A 22,052-nucleotide genomic window follows, 5' to 3' on the forward strand; every position below is an offset into this window, starting at 1 on the left:
ATGTTGGCCAGGATGGTCTCGATCTCCTGACCTTGTGATCTGCCCTCTTCGGCCTCCCAAAGTACTGGGATTATAGGCGTGAGCCACTGTGCCCGGTCCCAATCTCCTTCCTAAGGAAGGGTTCGCCTTTAGTGGCATGACCACCTTCCCTGTTGCCTAGTCTAGAAACCTGGAATTTATTCTGACTCTTCATGTTTCCATCCTTGACATCTAACCCATCAAATAAAAATGCCGTACATATTATACCTCCAGATTTTAAACATGTACACTTTTATTCATCACTGTCACCATCCTCATACTAACCATCATGATCTTTGTCCAAGATTGTCCTTACAGCCATCTCACAGGGCTCCTGATTCTAAGTCTGCTCCAATCAAGATTTATTCATCATCTTGCAGTCAGAAGAGTCTACATACAATTATCTCATTATTCCCAGGGTGCTTAATCTTTTCAGTGGTTTCCCTTTACCTTTGAGACAGCCCGCTTTTCCAGGCTTATTTCTCGCCATCATCTCCATCCAGGCATCATCCTTCCCTTACTGAACTTTTTTTGGTTTTTCAAATGCACATACCATTCTCTTCCTCGCTTCTACATCTTCACACCTGCTTCCCTTCTTAACTTGTACCCTCTTCCTAAATCTGCCTTCCCCTGGCTCACTCCAATTTGTCCACAGGTTTCAGCTAATACTTCACTTCCTTTAGGACAAGCTTGTCCAACCTATGGCCTGCAGGCCACATGTGGCCCAGGACAGTTTTAAAGCGGCCCAACACAAATTCATAAACTTTCTTAGAACATTATGAGATTTTTTTGCAATTTTTTTTTTTTTAGCTCATCAGCTACCATTAGTGTTAGTGTATTTTATGTGTGGCCCAAGACAATTCTTCTTCTTTCAGTGTGGCCCAGGGAAGCCAAAGGATTGGACACCCTTTCTTAGAAGGTCTTCTCTAAACTCTTTATTGGATTTTGTACTGTTATTATTTGGTTTTCTATCCTAATCCATTAACTATAAGACAAAGGCTGTACCTACCTTCCTTATTGCTGTGAACTCTAGAGTCTGTCATAATCCTGGAAATACAGTAAGAGCTTGATAAATGTTTGTTGAATTAATTAATCAGTTAATTTATATGTTTGCTTTTCTATCTCTTGCATGGGACTATGATATTTGCAAGGGCAAGTGTTCTAACTCCTACCTTTGGATCCCCAGTACCCTGTATCTAATGGACACTTGACACATATGGGTTAAGTGTACTAATTCATGGATGGATGGATAAATGGATGGTCCTTACAGAAAAGGTTATTTTGGGAAAATGTTACAAATAGTCTTTTGGAGATTTCACAGTAATGCACATAGACATTTACTGAAGTTTAAAAAGGGTCAGAGGAAGACGGGATAGCCATGAACTCTATCAAGAAATAAGCAGAGGAGAAAATATGCATATTTTCACCAACTAAATTACATATTTATGATGCTTTAAAATATGATAAAATGTATCTATTGTGAAATATATCTTGGGTATTATTCTTTAACTCTTTCAGGCCACTTTGGTCCTATGCCAAGTTGTCCTACGCACACCTAGGAGAAAGTGGGACTTTGGTGATGCAGTTTATTTTCTATATTTCTAGCAAAAAATTGTTCAGCTAGGCAGATGAGGAAGGAAGTAGGAAGTAGTGAAGGAAATAGGGAAGGAAGGAGGTAAGGAGAGAATGAGGGAGGGAAGGAAGGAAGAAAGGAGGGAAGGAAGGAGGAAAGGAGGGAAGGAAGGGAGGAAGGAAGGTAGGAAGGAAAGTAGGAAGGAAGGAAGGAAGGAAGGAAGTGGGAGTGGGGGAGGGAGGGAGGAAGGAAGGAAGGAAAAAAGGAAGGAAGGAAGGAAAGAAGCAAGGAGGGAAGGAGGGATGGAGGGAGGGAGGAAGGAAGGAAAATTTATCCTTAATAGGGGAGTTTAATATTTTCCCCAGAATATCAGTTCTAATTCATGATATTAACGTCTTTTCATTGGTTTTAAAAATCAACTAAACCTGGGCCAATTATTTACTGTCCCAAACTTTTTGTCCAAGATTATTCACAAAATGATGTCTCAGCTCTAATGGCAAGTGTCCCAAGAAGACCAGGAGAAAGCTGTATTGCCTTTTATGATCTAGTGTCAAACATCATACAAGGCTACTTCTGCTTCATCTATTCATTGAGACAATGACAAAATCCCATCTAGTTTCAAGAGAAAAGGATAGAGATTTCATGTCTTAATCAGGAAGTGCCAAAGTTTAGTTTTAAGAGAGGGAGATAGAGACTTCTGTCTTGATGGGGAAGTGCCATTTAGGAAAAACATGGATAATATTCCTGTGGCCATTTTTGGAAGATACAACAAACCATTACATTATTTTGATCACTGTAAATGTATAATAATACTTTCAATCAAAGATTCAAATGAATGATGCCAATATCTGACTCGGTTGACTATATGTGAAATGTTCAAGTTTTCATAATGGCCCCAGGGCTGATGGTTTGGATCCTCTGAGAAAGTAGGTCATAATTACCTGATTTATTCAGATTTTCCCAAACCAAATATGAAATATCCGTATTTCATTGCAGACAGTTCACTTCTAATCAGACATAACTTATGTACTAGAAACCTGTAACCATTTTGTAAGCAAAATCATTGGAATAAAACTGGCTAGTAAAGCTGGCTTATAACTGATCTTTCATGGTTAGAATTTGGAACAAGGACACCTGGTAGGGAACTCCACAGTGCTAAAACAATCCACTGTGGATTCGGGAACATGAAGAATTGAGGGAAGATTTACTTTTGTTTTTACTCCTGCCTCCCCTGTTAATAGAATGACATACACTACACTGCCTGCTTTTCTCCTGCTGTCTTCTCTTATGTAGAATTGATCAGCAGAGAACACAGGGTAAGAATGAACCTCCTCCTTGCCCCACAAAGGAAAGAAAGCACAGGCAGCTGCCAGGAAAGAGTAATAAAGCCTATCATTAGGTCTGCCGTGATGTAGCTTGGCAGATGACCTCCTCAGAAGACAGACACGTGAAACTGAAGCACGGAGACTCAGAAACTGCAGGGAAAAAAGAGAGACATCAGAGACTCAATGCTGAATGTGATAAGGAAAGAGGGATTGCGTTGTCCTTGCCACAATCTTGATTATTTTATTGGTTCAAGATAGATAGTAAAAAGCTGAGATAGGTTTGAAAAAAAGTTATGTTTATCCCTAACCCTCTGGAAAAAAAAATGTGTCATCTAACTGAAAGCTGTAACCTTTCTATTAGAGGAAGGTCAGTGTTATTAGAAGGGTAGACTGAAAAAGGTTCTCTTTGTGAGTTAAATCTAGTTCAAGTGTATTTACAGCTTTGCACAATTCATACTTTATCCATATTTCTTTACCACAAACTTGTCCAACCTGCAGCCCAAGGGCTACATGCAGCCCAGTGTGGCTTTGAATGCAGCCCAACACAAATTCATTAACTTTCTTAAAATATTACAAAATTTTTTTTTAGCTCATCAGCTATTGTTAGTGTTAGTGTATTTTATGTGTGGCCCAAGACAATTCTTCTTCTTCCAATGTGGCCCAGGGAAGCCAAAAGACTAGATAACCCTGCTTTACCACATAGCCTGTCCTGCAGACCGTCAATTTCCTTCATTTTCTGTATCCCAAGGAAAATTGGAAAAGGCCATCTAGGTGATGATTTGGGGACCTCCAACCTTGTAATATTCTCCATAGAAGGTGTGAGGTGTCGAGGAGAGAAAACTAGTGTGAATATTACAGTTCTAATTTGGACACTGGTTCCTGCTCCCTCTCAACTTCTCCTTGGCCGTATGTAGACTTCAGGGCTTCTTCTCAATATATCCATCTGCCTTTCTTGAAAGAAATGAGTCCTCTGTGCTCATTAGGAACCCACTTCTCATTCACTCTCTTCCCATGTGGTTTGGGTGGGGGCAAGATCACTGATGGATGTATAAATCAGTAATTAGTTGTAGGTTCAGCATTTAACCCAAGTACTTCAAATCAAAGCTAGTAATTTTACTTTCTAGAGTAAATGTTTAATTTGATGCTGTGAAGATGTAAACCTGGAGCTGCCAGAGAACTAACAAAAACAGATGAGAGAGAGAGAAAGAGGCCGAATTCTGATGACACCATTTGAGCCTTTGAATCCAACTAGATTGAAATCTGCTCCTTAATTATGTGTTCTAATTGATTCCCCTTTTACTGATGAATTGTTTTATTCTATTATTTGTTATTTGCAAAGCAAATTACAGCCATGTCTACTTTGATGGGATCAGATTTGTTGGCTTCTGTGCACACCTCCAGCTCTAACATGCTGTTCATGATCCTACTATAAGTACATCGGGTCTGATCCCAATTCTACAGTTGAAATTATGATGATAGCAGCAACAGGGTTAGGTTTTTTCTACACTCAACTCAGGTCTCAGCTTTGTCAATTGGACAATTCAAAGTTGGGAACAAGCTTTATTCCTAACTGCTTTTCAATCTTAGGCAATAGTGGGGGTAACAGTGACCACAGGAAAAAAAAAAAAAAAACAACTGATGCCAAAAAGTGATGGAGACAACTTTTCTAATTGTTTATTGACTATCATAGCTAACTTTGGAAATCAGATGCCATACTGAGAAAAGTACAGAGTTTAAAATTCTGTTCTAATCCTGATTGCAGATTCCCAAGCTATGTGAGCTAGATCAAGTCACTAAGTTTCATTAATATAAGGGTAAAAACAGTATTATAAATTATTAATTGCTAAACATTAATGATAGTATTATTACTAATACTAGTAATATCCAGTTCATTCTGACTGTCTCCCTTTTTGTCGTCATTTCTCAGGTGTAGAGAATGCTTTATATTTTTATCAGTCTTGGGGGGAAAATGTTGTCAGTATAGTGAAATCCAACACTAAATTCATGAAGAAAAACACCTATATTTCTAGCTATTTGTTCTAGTATAAGTAAAGTTTTATTCCTCTCTCTATTACCTATCACTATCTTCAGAATACTGTAATGCTTTAAACCTTAATTAAATTATTTTTATGGAATTTTGCAATGTTCCTGAGAATCAAATGTATCTACAAGGTCACATAACCTTGGAGGCAGACACTTCTAAAAAATTTAAGGAGAATCATGCATCTGGGCTGCACAATGGCTGTGGTACCGTTTGCTGAGGAAACAATAAGTTAAAAGATTGTTATATGACATCATAAAATCCGGAAAAAGAACAAGACTTTTATCAGAATAGCTTAGAGACAGCGTGACTCCATGTCTGCTAAATTCATGTCCAAAGAGTAAATCATATTCTGTTTATGCAATTGCTAGCTAATGAGAGGACCAGATACGAATTATTTTTTGTAACACTTTGTCTTTTTATATTTACTTGATTGGAGAGTAATTTTAAAAGAGCCAAAGATAATTAATTGCCCTGAGTGGGTGCACTGTATATGATTGAAGCAAGGAAAAAATAACCATAGGCAGACAGGATCTGAAGGAGAAGGAATAAGTATTTGTATTAGTCCCCTCCGTGACTTTGGGAGTGTGCATGGTAACCTCTGCTGGTGCACTGTGGACGTGGTGTAAATCATAAGCAACATGAGTTACTTTACTCTCCAGATCTGAGACACAACTGCCTGTGCTGATGTTGTCACCAAATAATGCTCTCAAAACCTCACACTTACCAATGAGAAGCCAACCCAGTGACCAATATCCTTTTGATGATAGTTTTCTTTTTACTTTTTTACTATAAGTAAGCTCAATCATTCAAGAAAGTAGTTTTTAAATAAATGATGAAATTGTATTTAAAGGTCATGGGTCTGTATTCATCTGATGGTGTCAACTCTATCAACAAATCATACCTGCAGCTGCTTAGGTTTGTAGATGTTGCAAAGCTAATTCTTGGACGAAGACTTTTGATTTATCACTCTTCCTCTAAATCCCCTGTAGGGAGGGATAGAGATTAGGAACAATAATCAAAAAGTGAGTATTTTCTCATCCCTTTCTGTAACTCCACATATCTAATTTACCCAACAAATCCTCCAAAAAAATCTCACACCTTTCTATTACCCTGAACTTCAATATTAACTCATGAGTACCTGGCTCTGTCCTTTTTTGGTGACTCCACTCTTGCCAAATTTCATTTTTACACATTTTGTTTAAAATCTGAACTCCTTTCTATGACCTCTAAGGCCCTTATGTGGTCTGGATCTTGCTTTCCTTCTTTCCTCATCCTATTCTTAATTTCTAACTAGCTTATACCCTTCCTCTTGTTTCTTCACATGATTGATTACCTTCTCCACCTTCAGGACTCCCAAAATGCTTTCTTTTCAGAGGCGCTTTCCCTGATCTTGTCTCCACAGCAAGCCAATGTGCTCTGTCAGTCTGCCTCACTCGGGTGGTGGCAGGGGGGCGGGGTCAGGATTTTTTTTCTCAAAAAATTCTCTCACATGTGAGAGGCAAATTTTCTCACATGGATTTGGCAAATTCCTTGGACTCTATAGCATGCTACCATGCTCCATTCAGAAAATCAAGCCAACCTGCTGGTGACTGATTGTATCTCGATCTCCTTGCTCTCTCTCTCCCCATGTGTACACCTATTTGAGAGAGCCTCTTCCTGCTGTGAGACATCAAGACAGCCACTGGGTCCTATAAGAGAGAAAGATTAGAAATTACTAAAGAGTGATGTGTAAGAATAATAATAAGTAATTAACAAATAGTAACATGTCAAGAAGAAATATGGTCTGTGCATAGTGAAGACAGGAAATGTGATATATATCAGGTTTTCCTATGAATAGACTCTCTAGAATGTATTGATTGGAAATAGACAATAAGCTAAAATGAAATTCAGAGTCCAGATACTTATTTCAAGAAGAAAAATACTATTTCCTGGATGTCTGGGATATTTACATTTAAAATGTAAAAACAGTAAAAAAATTGACTACAAATTTCCAATTTATGTATCTAGAAAAAAAAAAAGAAAAATCTAAGTTCAGTTCCAATCAAAACAATGATAAGCCATCCAGTATTGGTTAAAAGGTATTAGTGAACATTTGCTTAATACATTTGCCAAAACTTAAAGAGTAATAAACTCCAACTACAATATATTAGGCAATTTGTCCCTTCCTGAAGAGAATTATATGAACAAATGGGGAGGGGACTTGCTATAAGCAGATTTTCAGAGTGGATCTTGAAGTTTCTTGGCAATGCAATCATTTATATTTATGAAGTTCTAACTTCTATGTATCAGATTTTCTTTAAAGGAACACAATACCACTAAGAAAATTCCATTTTTGTTTCTTAGGCAAGTATTCAAATGAGGGGAGTGAGTAAAAGAGATTTTCTAAAGGCTTTGAAATATTGGGACTTCTATTTTATTATAGGGTGTTACTCTTCAAGAAAAAAGTGATCATGTGACACATTTTCTTCATTTAAAATGAGCTCATCATCAAACATAATTATTTAGTGAAGAATATTAGAACCTGCCATCTGATATCCAGGGTGAGATACTGCCCTGATTCACAAAGGTTTATCCATACTGAAATGTTGACTGTGTGGAAGATGTCAGTGCATCAAATGCCACACTCCTTTTTCAGTCTTATCTAGGCATACCCTAGATTCAGCTCCAAGAAGCAAATAATAAGGGAACAAGCAATGACTGAGGGAGTGAAGATACTAGCTTGTTCTTACAAAGTTAAGTTCAGGCTTTCTTCTACCTGGGCACACTGAGGTTAGAAAGAACAGAAAAATTAAGTAGCATAACAGCACTAGTGAAAATGCCACTTAGGTTTGCCGCCCAAATATGTAAATAACCTTTATGAACTCACTAGATAAATAATTCTATTAAATGAAGGATCAGTAGTGCCTAGAACACATCAGGTGTTTAATATTTTTTTCTTATTTGCTTGATCAGATTTCCACAGCATGTACTATATTCTGCTCCATTTTACCCATATACACAAAGAATGACCGGCTCCATGTAATTGTTTTTAATATCAAATGACTTAACAAAGTGAAAGAGGAATAAAACGAGTGCTTTGCTTCATTTCATTAATTCTCAAAGGGTGCTATTTGTATCCCCAGTGATACACACTGTTTTTATGTAGAATATTGGGATTTTTTATTTTAATAATAGATTAGAAAAATATATAACAGCAATCTATACATATTACTGCAGGTTAACTTTAAAATAAATCCAGATAAACCCCCAAAATGAGTCAGTTTAAAAAATAATATTACCTTTAGTAGAGATAGTATGCAGAACCAGTAATAACTGTGGTGGTGGTACGTAAATGACTGAAGTTGGAAACAATGGTTTAGTGGAAGCAAGCAAAGACCAGGAACTATACAATAATCATATTTTAGATGGCATTTAGCCAAAAAGTTCCAGCTTGTGACAAGTAGAAGCAAGTTTGGGTAGAAACTTAATAAACTGCTAAAATCTTCTTTGAATGAAATCTTGCCTAGCAACCTGCAGAGAATTTCTTTCCATGAGGATGATTTCACCATGACATTTTCATCACACGCACAAAAAATAATGTCAAGGCCGAGCGCGGTGGCTCATGCTTATAATTCCAGCACTTTGGGAGGCCAAGGTGGGCGGATCACCAGGTCGGGAGATCCAGACCATCCTGGCTAACACGGTGAAACCCCGTCTCTACTAAAAATACAAAAAATTAGCCAGGCATGGTGGCAGGCGCCTGTAGTCCCAGCTACTCGGGAGGCTGAGGCAGGAGAATGGCATGAACCCGGGAGGCAGAGCTTGCAGTGAGCCGAGATCAAGCCACTGTATCCCAGCCTGGGCAACAGATTGAGACCCTGTCTCAAAAAATATATAATAATAATAATAATAATAATAATAATAATAATAATGTCAAGTACTTTTTTTCCTATGTCAAATTACCGCCACTCTTTCTTTCTTCCTTCTTTCTTTCTTGTTCTTTTTTTTTTTTTTTTTTTTTGACAGAGTCTCACTCTGTCACCCAGGCTGGAGGATAAGGGCATGATCATGGCTCACTGTAAACTCAACCTCCTGGGTTCAAGCAGTGACCTCACCCTTCCAAGTGGCTGAGGCTACAGGCAGGCACCATTATGCCTGGGTATTTTTTTTTTTTTTTTGAGACACAGGGTCTTGCTATGTTGCCCAGGCTGGTCTCAAACTCTTGGCCTCAAGAGAAAGAATGCAAATAAAGTTATACATGAGAGAGGAGAAATTATACCTGATACCAGAGAAATGTACTGGCTTATAAGAGATTATTATGAAAAATTAGACAACAGCCAACTGGATAACCTAGAAGAAATGGATAAAGTCCTTGATACATAAAACCTACAAAGACTAAGTCACGAAGAAAGAGAAAATTTGAGCAGTCCAATAAGAAATAAAGAAGTCTGAATCAGTAATCAAAACACTCCCAACAAAGAAGATTCCAGGACCAGATGGTTTCATGGGTAAATTCTATCAAACATTTAAAGAATTAATGGTAAGCCTCAAAATTGTCAAAAAAAATGAGACGGAGGCAACGATTTCAAACTATAGGCTAGCATTACTCTCATACAGCCATAAGCACACTACAATAAAAGAAAATTTCAGGTTTACATCACAGATGAATATCGATGCAAAGATCTTCAACAAAATACTAACAAATCCAATCCAAGAGCAAATTAAAAGAATTTTACAGCATGATCAAATTATATTTATCCCTGAGATGCAAGGATGGTTTAATGTATGCAAATTAATAAACATGATACACCACATTAATGGAATGAAGAATAAAAACATGATTATCTCAATAGGTACAGAAAAAGCATTTGAAAAAAATCAACATTCTTTCATGATAAAAACACCCAGTAAACTAGGAATACAAGGAAATTACCTTAGCATAATAAAAGCTATATATGACATGCTATTGCTAACAGTGAAAAGCTGAACACTTTTTCCCTATGATCAGGAACATGTTACTAGAAGCCCTCACCACCACAATTAGGCAAAACAGTGATGTAAAAAGTATTCATATCAGAAAAGAAGATGTTAATGTCTCTGCTGGTGACATGATCTTACATGAAGAAAACCCTAAAGGCTCCACTAAAAAGCTGTTAGAATTAATAAACAAATTCAATAAAGTTGCAGGTTACAAAATCATCTTATAAAGACCAATTGTATTTCTACACACTAACAACAAACTACTCCAAAAATAAAATCAAGAAAACAATTCCACTTATAATAGCTACACACACACACACACAAAATGGCACTTTGTAATAAATTATCCAAGCAAGTAAAATACCTGTATACTGAAAACTATAAAACATTGATTTAAAAAATTACAGATGACACAAATACATGGAAAGATAGCCCTTGTTTATGAATTGGAATTATTAGCGAGGTGTGGTGGCACATGCCTCTAATCCCAGATACTTGGGAGGCTGAGGCAGGAGAATCGCTTGAACTGGGGAGGCAGAGGTTGCAGTGAGCCAACATAGTGCCACTGCACTCCAGCCTGGGCAGCAATAGCAAAACTCTGTCTCAAAAAAAAAAAGAAAAGAATTGGAATTAATACTGTTTAATAGAATTAATAATGTTAAAATGTCCATAGTACACAAAGCAATCTGGAGATTTAATACAATTCCTATCAAAATCCCAATGGCATTTTTACAGAAATATTATAAATAATCCTAAAATTGACAAGAAACCTCAAAAGATCCTGAATAGCCAAAGTAGTCTTGAGAAAGAAAAGTAAAGCTGGATGCATCACCTACCTGAAAATGAAACTGTTTTACAAAGAGATAGCAATCAAAACAGCACGGTATTATCATAAACACAGACACATAGACCAATGGAACCGATTAGAGAGCCCAGAAGTAAACCTACACATATATGGTCAACTAATTATTGACAAGGGCACTAAGAACACACAATGGCAAAAAAAAAGTGTCTTCAATAAAAGATATTGGGAAAACTGGATAGCTATCTGCATGCAAAAGATCGAATTGAACCCTTATCTCACACTATGTACAAAACTTAACTCCAAATGGATTAAAGTCTTATATGGAAGACCTAAACTGTAAACCTCCTAGAAGACAACAAAGGGGAAAAACTCCCTGACATTGGTCTTGGTGATAATTTTTTGCATATGGCACCAAAAACACAGGAAACAAAAGCAAAATCAAACGAGTAAGACTACAAGAAATGAAGAAGCTTCTGCACAACAAGGGAAAAAAACCAAGAAAATAAAAAGATCACCCATAGAATGGAAGAAAATATTTGCAAACCATATATTCAATAAAGGATTAATACTCAAAATATATTTTTTAAAATTCATATAACTCAACAGTAAAAAAAACCAAATAACTTAACTAAAAATAGGCAAATAAACTGAATAAATATTTTTCCAAAGAAGACATAAAAATAGATATGTAGAGAAGTGTTCGATTGTGAATGATATTTTGTTCCTGGTTTGGCTGTCAGCTTGGATGTTGTTGGTGTATAGGAATGCTACTTATTTTTGTACATTGATTTTGTATCTTGAAACATTGCTGAAGTTGTTTATCAGATCAAAGAGCTTTTGGGCAGAGACTGTGGGCTTTTCCAGATATAGAGTTATCTGTACACTGGGATAGTTTGACTTCCTCTTTTTCTATTTGGATGTTGTATTAGTCAGGGTTCTCTACAGGGACAGAACTAATAGAATAGATGTTTATATAAAGGGGAGTTTGTTAAGGAGTATTGACTCACACGATCACAGGGTGAGGCCTCACAATAGGCCCTCTGCTAGCTGAGGAGCAAGGAAGCCAGTGCGAGTCCCAAAACCTCAAAAGTAGGGAAGCCTACAGTGCAGCTTTCAGTCAGTGGTTGAAGCTCCACGACTCCAAAAGCTGAAGAACTTGGAATTCGATGTTTGAAGGCAGGAAGTATTCAGCATGGGAGAAAGATGTAGGCCAGAAGACTAAGCCAATCTAGTCTTTTTACATTCTTCTGCCTGCTTTTATTCTGGCAGTACTGGCTGCTGATTAGATGGTGCCCACTCAGATTGAGGGTGGGTCTGCCTTTCCCAGTCCACTGACTCAAATGTTAATCTCCTTTGGCAACAACCTCAAAGACACACCCAGGAACAATACTTTACATCCTTCCACCCAATCAAGATGACACTCAATATTAACCATCACAGATGCCTTTTGTTTATTTCTCTTGCCTGATTGCTCTGGCTGGGACTTCCAGTACTATGTTGAATAGGAGTGGTCATAGGGGGCATCCTTGTTTTGTGCTGGTTTTCAAGGGAAATGCTTCTAGCTTTTGCCAGTTCAGTATGATGCTGGCTGTGGTCTTGTCTTAGGTGGCCCTTAATATTTTGAAGTGTGTTCCTTTGATGCCTAGTTTATTGGCATAAAGACATGTTGAATTTTATCAAAAGCTTTTTCTGTATCTATAGAGATAATCATGTGGGTTTTGTTTTTAATTCTGTTTATGTGATGAATCATATTTATTGATTTGCATATGTTGAACCAACCTTGTAGCCAAGGGATATAGCCTACTTGATTGTGGTGGATTAGCTTCTTGATGTGCCACTGGATTTTTTTGCTAGTATTTTGTTAAGAATTTTTTTGTATCAATATTCACCAAGGATGGGCTGAAGTTCTCTTTTTTGGTCATGTCTCTTCTAGATTTTGGTATCAAAATGGTGCTGGCCTCATAGAATGCATTGGGGAGGAGTACCTCCTCCTCAATTTTTTGTAATAGTTTCAGTAGGAATGGTATCACCTCTTCTTTATACATCTGGTAGAATTCAACTGTGAATTCACCTGGTCCAGGGCTCTTTTTTGGTTGGTAGACTTTTTATTACTGATTACATTTTGGAACTCATTGTTGGTCTATTCAGGGATTCTATTTCTTCTGATTCAGTCTTGGGAGGTTGTATATTTCCAGAAATTTATCCATTTATTCTAGATTTTCTAGTTTGTGGGCATAGAGGTATTCATGGTAGTTTCTGAGGATGTTTTCTATTTCTGTGGGTCAGTGGTAATGTCCTTTTTGTCATTTCTAATTGTGTTTATCCAGATATTCTCTCTTTTTGTCTTTGTTAGTCTAGCGACCCAACCCTCAATCTTTCAAATTTTTTTCAAAAAACAACAACTCCTGGCTTTATCAATCTTTTGTATGTTTTTGTGTCTCAATTTCCTTCCGTTCAGCTCTGATTTTGGTTATTTCTTATCTTCTGCTAGCTTTGGGGTTGGTTTATTCTTGCTTCTCTAATTCCTCTAGTTGTAATATTAAATTGTTAATTTGAGATCTTTCTAACTTTTTGATGTGAGTGTTTAGTGCCATAAACTTCCCTCTTAACAATAGCATACCTATGAATACAGCTAACCAGATAGGTAAAAGATCTCTACAATGATAATTACAAAACACTGCTCAAAGAAATCAGACATGATACAAAAACACAGGAAAACATTCCATGCTCATTTATAGGAAGAATCAGTATCATTAAAATGGTCATACTTCCCAAAGCAATTTACAGATTTAATGCTATTTCTACCAAACTACCAATGATATTATTCACAGAATTAGAAAAAAAATCTATCTTAAAATTCACATGGAACTGAAAAATAGCCTGAATAGCCAAGGCAATTCTAATCAAAAAGAACAGAGCTGGAGGCATCACATTACTTGACTTCAAACTATATCAAAGGCTACAGTAATCAAAACAGCATGGTACTGATACAAAGACTTAAAACTACATTAAAGGCTATAGTGATCAAAACAGCATGGTACTGATACAAAGACTTCAAACTATATTAAAGGCTATAGTCATCAAAACAGCATGGTACTGATACAAAAACAGACGCATAGACCCATCGAACAGAATAGGAAGCCCAGAAGTAATGCCACACACCTACAATCATCTGATGTTTCACAAAGCCTACAAAAACAATCAATGGAGAAAGGACTCCCTATTCAATAAATGATGCTGGGATAACTGGCTAGCCATATGCATAAGATTGAAACTTAACCCCTTTGTTACACTGTATATAAAAATCAACTCAAAGTGAATTAAAGACTTAAACGTAAAACCTAAAACTATAAAAATAATGGAAGATAACCTAGGAAATACCACTCTGTACATAGGATCTGGTAAAATTTCAAGATGCAGATGCCAAAAGTAATTGCAACAACAACAAAAAATTGACAAATGGGACCTACTTAAACTAAACAGTTTCTTCACACACACACACATACATACACCACAAATCAACAGAGTAAACACACATCCTACAAAACAGGAGGAAATATTTGCAAACTATGCATCTGACAAAAGTCTAATATCCAGAATCTATAAAAAAGTTAAACAAATTTACAAGGAGAAAACCAACCCCATTAAAAAGTAGGCAAGTGTCATGAACAGATATTTCTCAAAAGAAGACATACATGTGGCCAACAAGCACATGAAAAAATGTTCAACATCATTAATCATTAGAGAAATGCAAATCAAAATGACAATGGAATACCATTTCACATCAATCAGAATGGCTATTATGAAAAAGTCAAAAAATAACAGATGTTGGTGAGGTTGTGGAGAAAGGAATGCTTATACACTGCTGGTGGGACTGTAAATTAGTTCAGCCAGTGTGGAAAGCAGTGTGGCAATTCCTCAAAGAACCTGAAACAGAATTACCGTTCAACCCAGCAATCTCATTATTGGGTATATACCCAAAGGAATGTAAATGCTTCTATGGTAAAGACACATGCATGCGTATGTTCATTGCAGCACTATTTACAACAGCAAAGACATGGAATCAACCTAAATGCCCACCAGTGGTAGGCTAGATAAAGAAAAAGTGGCACATATGAACCATAGAATACTACACAGCTGTAAAAAAGAACAAGATCATATTCTTCACAGTAACATGGATGAAGCTGGAGGTCATTATCCTAAACTGACATTGGAACAGAAAACCAAAAACCAAAAGCCAAACACTTAAGATAGCTTTTTTTCTAATTCTGTGAATAATATCATTGGTAGTTTGGTAAGAATAGCATTGAATCTGTAAATTGTTTTGGGAACTATGACTATTTTAATTATATTGATTCTTCCTATCTCACTTTTAATTGGAGCTAAATGAGAACACATGGACACAGAGGGAAACAACAGACACTGGAGCCTATTTGAGGGTGGAGGATGGGAGGAGGAAGAGGATCAGACAAAATTCCTATTGGATGACAAAAATAATCTGTACACCAAAATCCTGTGACAAAGTGTTTTACCTATATAACAAACCTGCACATGTACCTCCGAACCTAAAATAAAAATTATAATAAAAAGAAAGGTGTTCAACATCACTAATCTTTAAAGAAATTATTAGCAAATCAAAACCACATGACATATCATCTCACACCTGTTAGGATAGTTACTACAAAATAGAGAAGAGATAGCAAGAGTTGTCATGAGTGTGGAGAAAAGGGCACTCTGACACTGTTAGTGGGAATGTAATTTGGCATATCAATTATAGAAAACAGTATGGAGGGTCCTCAAAAATTAGAAATAAAACTACCATATAATCCAGCAATCCTGCTACTGGTTATATATCCAAAGGAAACAAAGTGAGTATTTTGAAAAGATAGCTGCAGTCCCATATTTATTGCAACAGCATTCACCATAGCCAAGATATGGAAACAACTTAAGTTTCTATTGACAAGTTAATGAACAAAGAAAATGAAGAATTAAAAAAGAAGGAAATCTTGCCATTTGTGACAACAAGAATGAAGCTGGAGGACATTATACTCAGTGAAAAAAGCTGGATACAGAAGAATAAATACTGTATCATCTCATTTATGATGAGAAATATTTTGAAATTTTAAAAAGTCAAACTCACAAAAGCAAAAAATAAAATGGAGGTTGCCAGGGACTGGGGGTTAGGGGAAGTGGGAGATGTTGGTCACAGGGTACAGAGTTTTAGTTAAAAGATGAATAAGTTATGGGAATCTAAGTATACCTAATCTAATGGTGACTATATTTAAAAATACCGATTGTGTACTTGAAATTTGCTGATAGTAAATCTTAAGTGTTTTCACCACACACAGGCACACAAATGACAACTATGTGAGGTGACAGAGATGTTAATTATTTTCATTGTGGTAATCATTACACCATGTATAAATATATCAAATCACTACATTGTATGCCTTATATATAGACAATTTATATTTATCAATTATACCTTAATAAAGCTAGAAAGGTAAAATAAATAATCATTTAAAAAATCCCTTTAGTTACAGCTTCTTATAATTCCAAAACAGGAGTGCCACAATAAATTCAAAGTTTGCTTCAACATCTACTAACTTAATAGACCATTTAAGTATGTGATACATTTGCTTCCTTTATATTTGTCATTTTGAAATGAATTATGGCAAGTTTAATAGATTTGTGCGTCTCAAAGAAGCAGGTGGCTCCAGAGTTTGGATTTCTGATGAAGAGTATCTCAAGAATGCCACTGGGAATACAAAGCAGATTAAACACCTTGTTACAGCTAAATTCCTCTTCTATGCCAAAGTCTTGTGGGCTTCCCCAAAGCCTTGCTGCACAGAAAAGGAAAAGTAGGACAGTCTGGACGACATCGTCTGATAAAGGCTGCCAGTCAAGGGGACACTGGTGGACTCTTTCTTCCAAGCATTAACGAGAATGTTTTCAAACTTCCTCTGTACTTGTAGACAATTAAGGAAACTCACAGAATAACTGAGATAGAAAGTATTTAAAAAGCATGGAGTGTGATAGCATAGGAGAGGTAATTAGGAATTGTATGTGTTATTTTGCAAATGAGAAAGTATAACTTTCTAAATGTCGAGGATAAAGATTTTTAAACAAAAGGATGAGCAAATGTATATAGACTACTCTTCAGAGGATGAAGGCGGGTAGGCACTGCTTCTTAACTTTTTGTGCTTTTGAAGTCCTATATTCATTCACCGGCAGAAGATACAGGGCCCTGGATGTTCACTGGCATGTGCTTTTGGTGAATTTCATAGTCCTTAAGGGTGAATTAGGTGGTAGTGATGCCTCTGTTTAACTCAAAGTCTCTTGGTTTCAGTGAACTACACCTTTTAACACATTAACATTAAATATTATAATGGCTGCCTATTTGATAAAAATGCAAATTTCAGTTATGCTACAGATTTTTAATGATATCAAATAAAATCATAGAACAGGATTTCAGTTTGGGTCAGAGATTATTTTAAAATAAACTTCACAGTCACGAATTGCTCTATGAATATTTGAAGCAAGAAAGAAATGCCTTATTCTTCTTCAGCTCAGAAACACTGGGCCAAGCTAAGTAAATAACAAATCAAGTATCTACTAATCTGCTGGTGGGTTGTTGGGGACAGCCTGATCAATCCATAAATACTTATTGAACATCTGTGAACTCCGAAAATTACCACAAATTTCTCAGAGAATTTTCTGAGACTGGGCGTGGTTTCAGTAGGAAAACACATTTAGATATATCAACAGTATCTTTTGTGTAGAGATAGTGGAACTTGTAGTTTCGTTGTCATGAACTTGCTGTTCTTGTTCTAGCTATGTCAATGATTTTCAACAATGGCTACACATTAACCTAGGAAACTTCTACCACACTGATGCTCAGTCCCTACAGCCTCTCCCCACACCAAAGATTATGATTTGATTGTTCCAGATACACCCAAGCATCAATATTTTTGTAAAGCCCCCCAATATAACTCTAATATACAACAAGAATGATGAACCACTGTTAAAGATCATACAGAGTTCAGAAAATCTCCAGTCTTCTGGGAACAATTTAAGTATTTTATAAGGTGTTTCCAGGAAGCTTCCCATATTCTTTTAAACTCCTAGGAGACCACTGAAAAATAACCATTTCAATGAACTTGGTAAGTGATACCTAGTTTCTGTCACTATATTTGTAATTTTAAAATCCTTATGAAAATAGAAACTAGTTAGCAGACACTGCATTTCCACATGTCCTCCCCACACTTTAAATGAAAAAAAGTCTCATTAGTGGTTCAAATTGTGTGCATTTATTAACCTGGCTTGCAAAACAAGTAAGTTATAATTCTAAGTGATGATTATTTCAAAATAGTAGTGATGCCTAAGTGCCTTTAAGGCAGCCTATTTTTTAATACACTCATTTAGCATTTACTCAATTTACTTTATTCTTCTGGGAATGCCACATCTCCAAAATAGCTTCCAGATTGTGTTAGGAAATTTGGAAATGATTTTAAAACAGACTTTCTTATGTGAAAATTACGTATTAAAATAGAAAAGGGAAAAGTCAATTCCAATAAAAGATGTTTTAATAAGTTAGTGAAAGTGTAAAACAGTTTCCAAATCTCTTATTTTGTGAAGCAATAACATTTACTATGATACAAACTCTCTCCCCTTTCCTGATCCCTCAACCCTGTTGGAATGCCTTGCAGAAGGCAATATGGAGGCCAGGCGTGGTGGCTCACCCCTGTAATCCCAGCACTTTGGGAGACCGAGGCAGGCAGATCACCTGAGGCCAAGAGATCGAGATCAGCCTGGCCAACATGGGGAAACCCCATCTCTACTAAAAATACAAAAAAAAAAAAAATGGGTGGGTGTGGTAGCAGGTGCCTGTAGTCCCAGCTACTCGGGAGGCTGAGGCAGGAGAATCGATTGAACTCTGGAGGCAGAGGTTTCCGTGAGCAGAGATAACACCACTATAGTCCAGCCTGTGCAACAGAGCGAGACTCCATCTCAAAAAGAAAAAAAAAGTAATATGGAGAGTGAGAAGCACAATTTCTGTCCTCAAAGACACCTACAGTTAGTATTGATTTTATACAAACTCCTCAGGGATATTTTCTATCTTTGGAGTTGCTCACGGTTCCTACTTTATGTCAAACATCCTAACCACCCTGCATGCATTCACCCCTGTGCTTGGTGCTCAGTATTGAGAGATAAATAAGATATACCTGCTACCATTAGGTATAGTTTATAATCTAACCCTTAAACTAGCTCTAGCAAATGTCCATTAAATATGCACACACACATCTGACTCACCTTTCAGCATTAATGTGTGATCTATGTATGTTTAATGATATTTGGATTTGTGTGTGAAGATATAATTAGATCATTTGCATTTTTCAAGTTAAGAATTTATATCAAAGATTTGAGTTGGAAATTAATTGAACAAAAAGGAAAGCACTTGAAAAACAGTGGTATGGCTCCTCCAAATATAACTGTCTATCACCAAAAATATGTGCACTCATTGCCTCTTGATCCATAAGATGTATCCACAAGAGGAAAAACCACAGGGCTGGGCCTGTCATTTGGATGATTCATTGCATCACAGCAAATATTTTTTTACAGGTAATTATTCTTTATTTTATAGGCAAGGAAGCTAAACCTCAGAGAAGTTGGGTGATTTATTAAGATCACACAGTTAAGAAGCCTAAACTATAAGCTAGGTCATTTCTGCAGATGTTGTGTGGGTGGTACCTCCACGGAGACTCACATAAAGGATGTGGCACCTGCCGTGAGCCTCATAGCAAGTGCAGCGATCATATACTCCTTTACTCCATGCCCCAATTAAAGCTTACATAAATAAAAAGCAATATTTATATTAATGATACATTAGCAGGAAAATAAGTATTCTTCTCTAAATCTCCACAGGTTGTGTGTTTTATCTAAACTATTAATTTTGCTTAGGGACTATTACATGTGCTAATAAGGGGAGGCAGTTATTACCAAAGTTGATTGACTGATAACGGAGGAGCCAATAAACTTTTCTTCATGCTGAGTTATTCATATTAAGTGGCCATTTATTCTAACTTTCTGAATACCTAGCATGTCAGAATATATTAGTACGATGAATCTTTTATTAGTAATTTTTTTCTTCTTACATCAACATTTCTGATATTTTTGGATACAAATGAGAAATGGGCTCTGGCCTTATAATTTCCTTGGAGTCCTTAATATAACAGTAGCATAGACCACATTTGAGTGGATACAAAAATTTGGGTTTCATTTGTAGGGTTGTGTTTAACAGAACAAGACTGGCAGCTTGTTCCAGAATTTGCCAATCACATAAGTAGAAAAAGGGATCGCTGTCACATAAACAAAATCACTGGTCATATATGGAGTAGATAACATCATATATGGGCCAGATAACATCACAAAAGTATTCAGCTTTCCAATGCCATCATTCAGTGTAGATCTTCAAAATCTGCAAACATGTTACTTCATCAGTCAACACCAGACCGAGTGAAAAGCTGCTGTCTCCTCCCTCCTAGTCCCCACTGAACAAAGAAGTTCTGGTAGGAACACTCAAAAAGAGAGAGAATAATGCTGATATTCAGAACTACCAATATTCTAATACTCTGACGTGACTTAACAGGCCTTAACAGGCCAACTTCTCTCCAGGGCTTCATCTTATAGAGCTTGGCCTAGGTGCATCAGCTCCCCAGGACTTTCTGTTCCTCAAGCTGGTTAGGACCATGGGAATGACTCTTCTCTATCATTTTAACAACTAAAGTTTACCTAAAGATTTAGAACACCCTTAATAAAGTCCCTGCCCACTCTTTCCCATCACGCTAACAGGGCTGGTTTCATTTCTGCTGTTGCCATGCCAAGATTCTTATTTTTTTATAGAAAAGCCCCACAGTTTCATTTTTCCCTGGGCTCCCCAAACTTGGTAACCACTAGTGTTACCCACTCTATGTCATCATCTTTTTTTTTTGTCTTTAGATCATTTACAATTATAAAAGTGTTATTGTTCATTTATTTTTTTGTCCCATTCTGCTAAAATGTATACTCCGTAAGAGCAAAGATGAGAAAAGAATTTGTCAAATGAAATTGTAACAATTAGTTAAAATAAGTTTGCTTTAGTTTAAATGTAACGTCCCTATGCCCACCACCTAAGGCCTAGAAACAAAGACAAAGACTGTGCAAAGTACTTGCTACTGCTAAGCATTGAAGGATTCTCTGTGGCTTTCCTTAAATTAAGTGTTAGTGACAACAGATTTCATATTGCAGCCAACAAATTTAATGTATGATGAAAATGCAGTTCAAAATCTCCTAAGCTCTCTCAAGATCAAAGTGAGCAATGCATATGATCAGCATTCCCAGGATATATGTGTCATTGAAAATATAGATAATGAATTATTCAAGAAAAATTAGCCTGAGGCTTTTCACAGTCATACAAATGCAGAGATATTATAGTGTGCAGGTGGGCTGGGACTGGACTGGTAAGTAAGAATCATCAAAAGTAAGTTGTTCCAGTTCCAAATACTGAAAGAGGGGAACAATGGTTTAATCAGTAAAGAAGCAATTACTTGATTTATCAGCATGGGAGGAATGCTAATTCTGAAAGTGAAAATGGAACTCTAGTCCATATTGTAAAGCATAATAGCAATGTATAATGTGGTTATTAGATATTCTTAGGCTACATAATAATTATGTAATCTTATAATATGCTTATTAAATACACTTATTAGAGTTCAAATTAATGTCTACATACCTTTCTCCTAAATTATGAAGTTGAGGTAACATTACACTTATTTTTCAAAAAGTTGAAGTAATATTACACTTATTTTTCAAAGGACTACTTATTTTTCCCTTTTGTTTCGAACTTATGAATCTGTCTTCATATGAAGTGCTCATGGCTAAATTATATCCTGACAAATTTAACTATGGCTGTTCTATGCATCTATGTATACAAGTACTACGTTAACATTAGAGGTCTTTTATTTTCTGCTCAGTTGATTGGCATAACCTGTAAGAAATAAAATGAAAGAGTAATAACACCTGGATACTTGGGCTTACTTGTCTTTCTGCTCACAGCGACGAGCATAAGGCACCCAATCCAGAAAGGAAAGAATTCACAGAAAAGGTGGGAAGCAGGTGGCACACTAAGCTCACCCAAGTGGCTGAGATTGGGTAAAGCCTAGGATGCTGGAGTCTATGTGTCAGTGGATTTTTGTGTGATGTCAAATGTTGGGAAACACTCTACTGACAGGGAGTTTCCATTTGTATTGGTATGTTTCAAAATTGCAACTGAGCACCTGTTATATTATA

General features: G+C 36.5%; 1 long non-coding RNA gene across 1 annotated transcript in view; it reads right to left on the reverse strand.

The window, feature by feature from the left end:
- Positions 1 to 22,052, reverse strand: part of LOC129032825 (uncharacterized) — a 181,021-nt gene that overhangs the window by 124,748 nt on the left and 34,221 nt on the right. Inside the window, exons 2-3 of the long non-coding RNA XR_008501478.2 lie at positions 6,540 to 6,648; positions 5,862 to 5,943 (exon numbers count right to left, since the gene is read on the reverse strand). This is a non-coding gene — a long non-coding RNA (uncharacterized LOC129032825). The remainder of the gene's footprint in view (positions 1 to 5,861; positions 5,944 to 6,539; positions 6,649 to 22,052) is intronic.

This window comes from Pongo pygmaeus, chromosome 2 (genome assembly GCF_028885625.2).
Source record: "Pongo pygmaeus isolate AG05252 chromosome 2, NHGRI_mPonPyg2-v2.0_pri, whole genome shotgun sequence".
In the NCBI taxonomy this organism is placed as follows: Eukaryota; Metazoa; Chordata; class Mammalia; order Primates; family Hominidae; genus Pongo; species Pongo pygmaeus.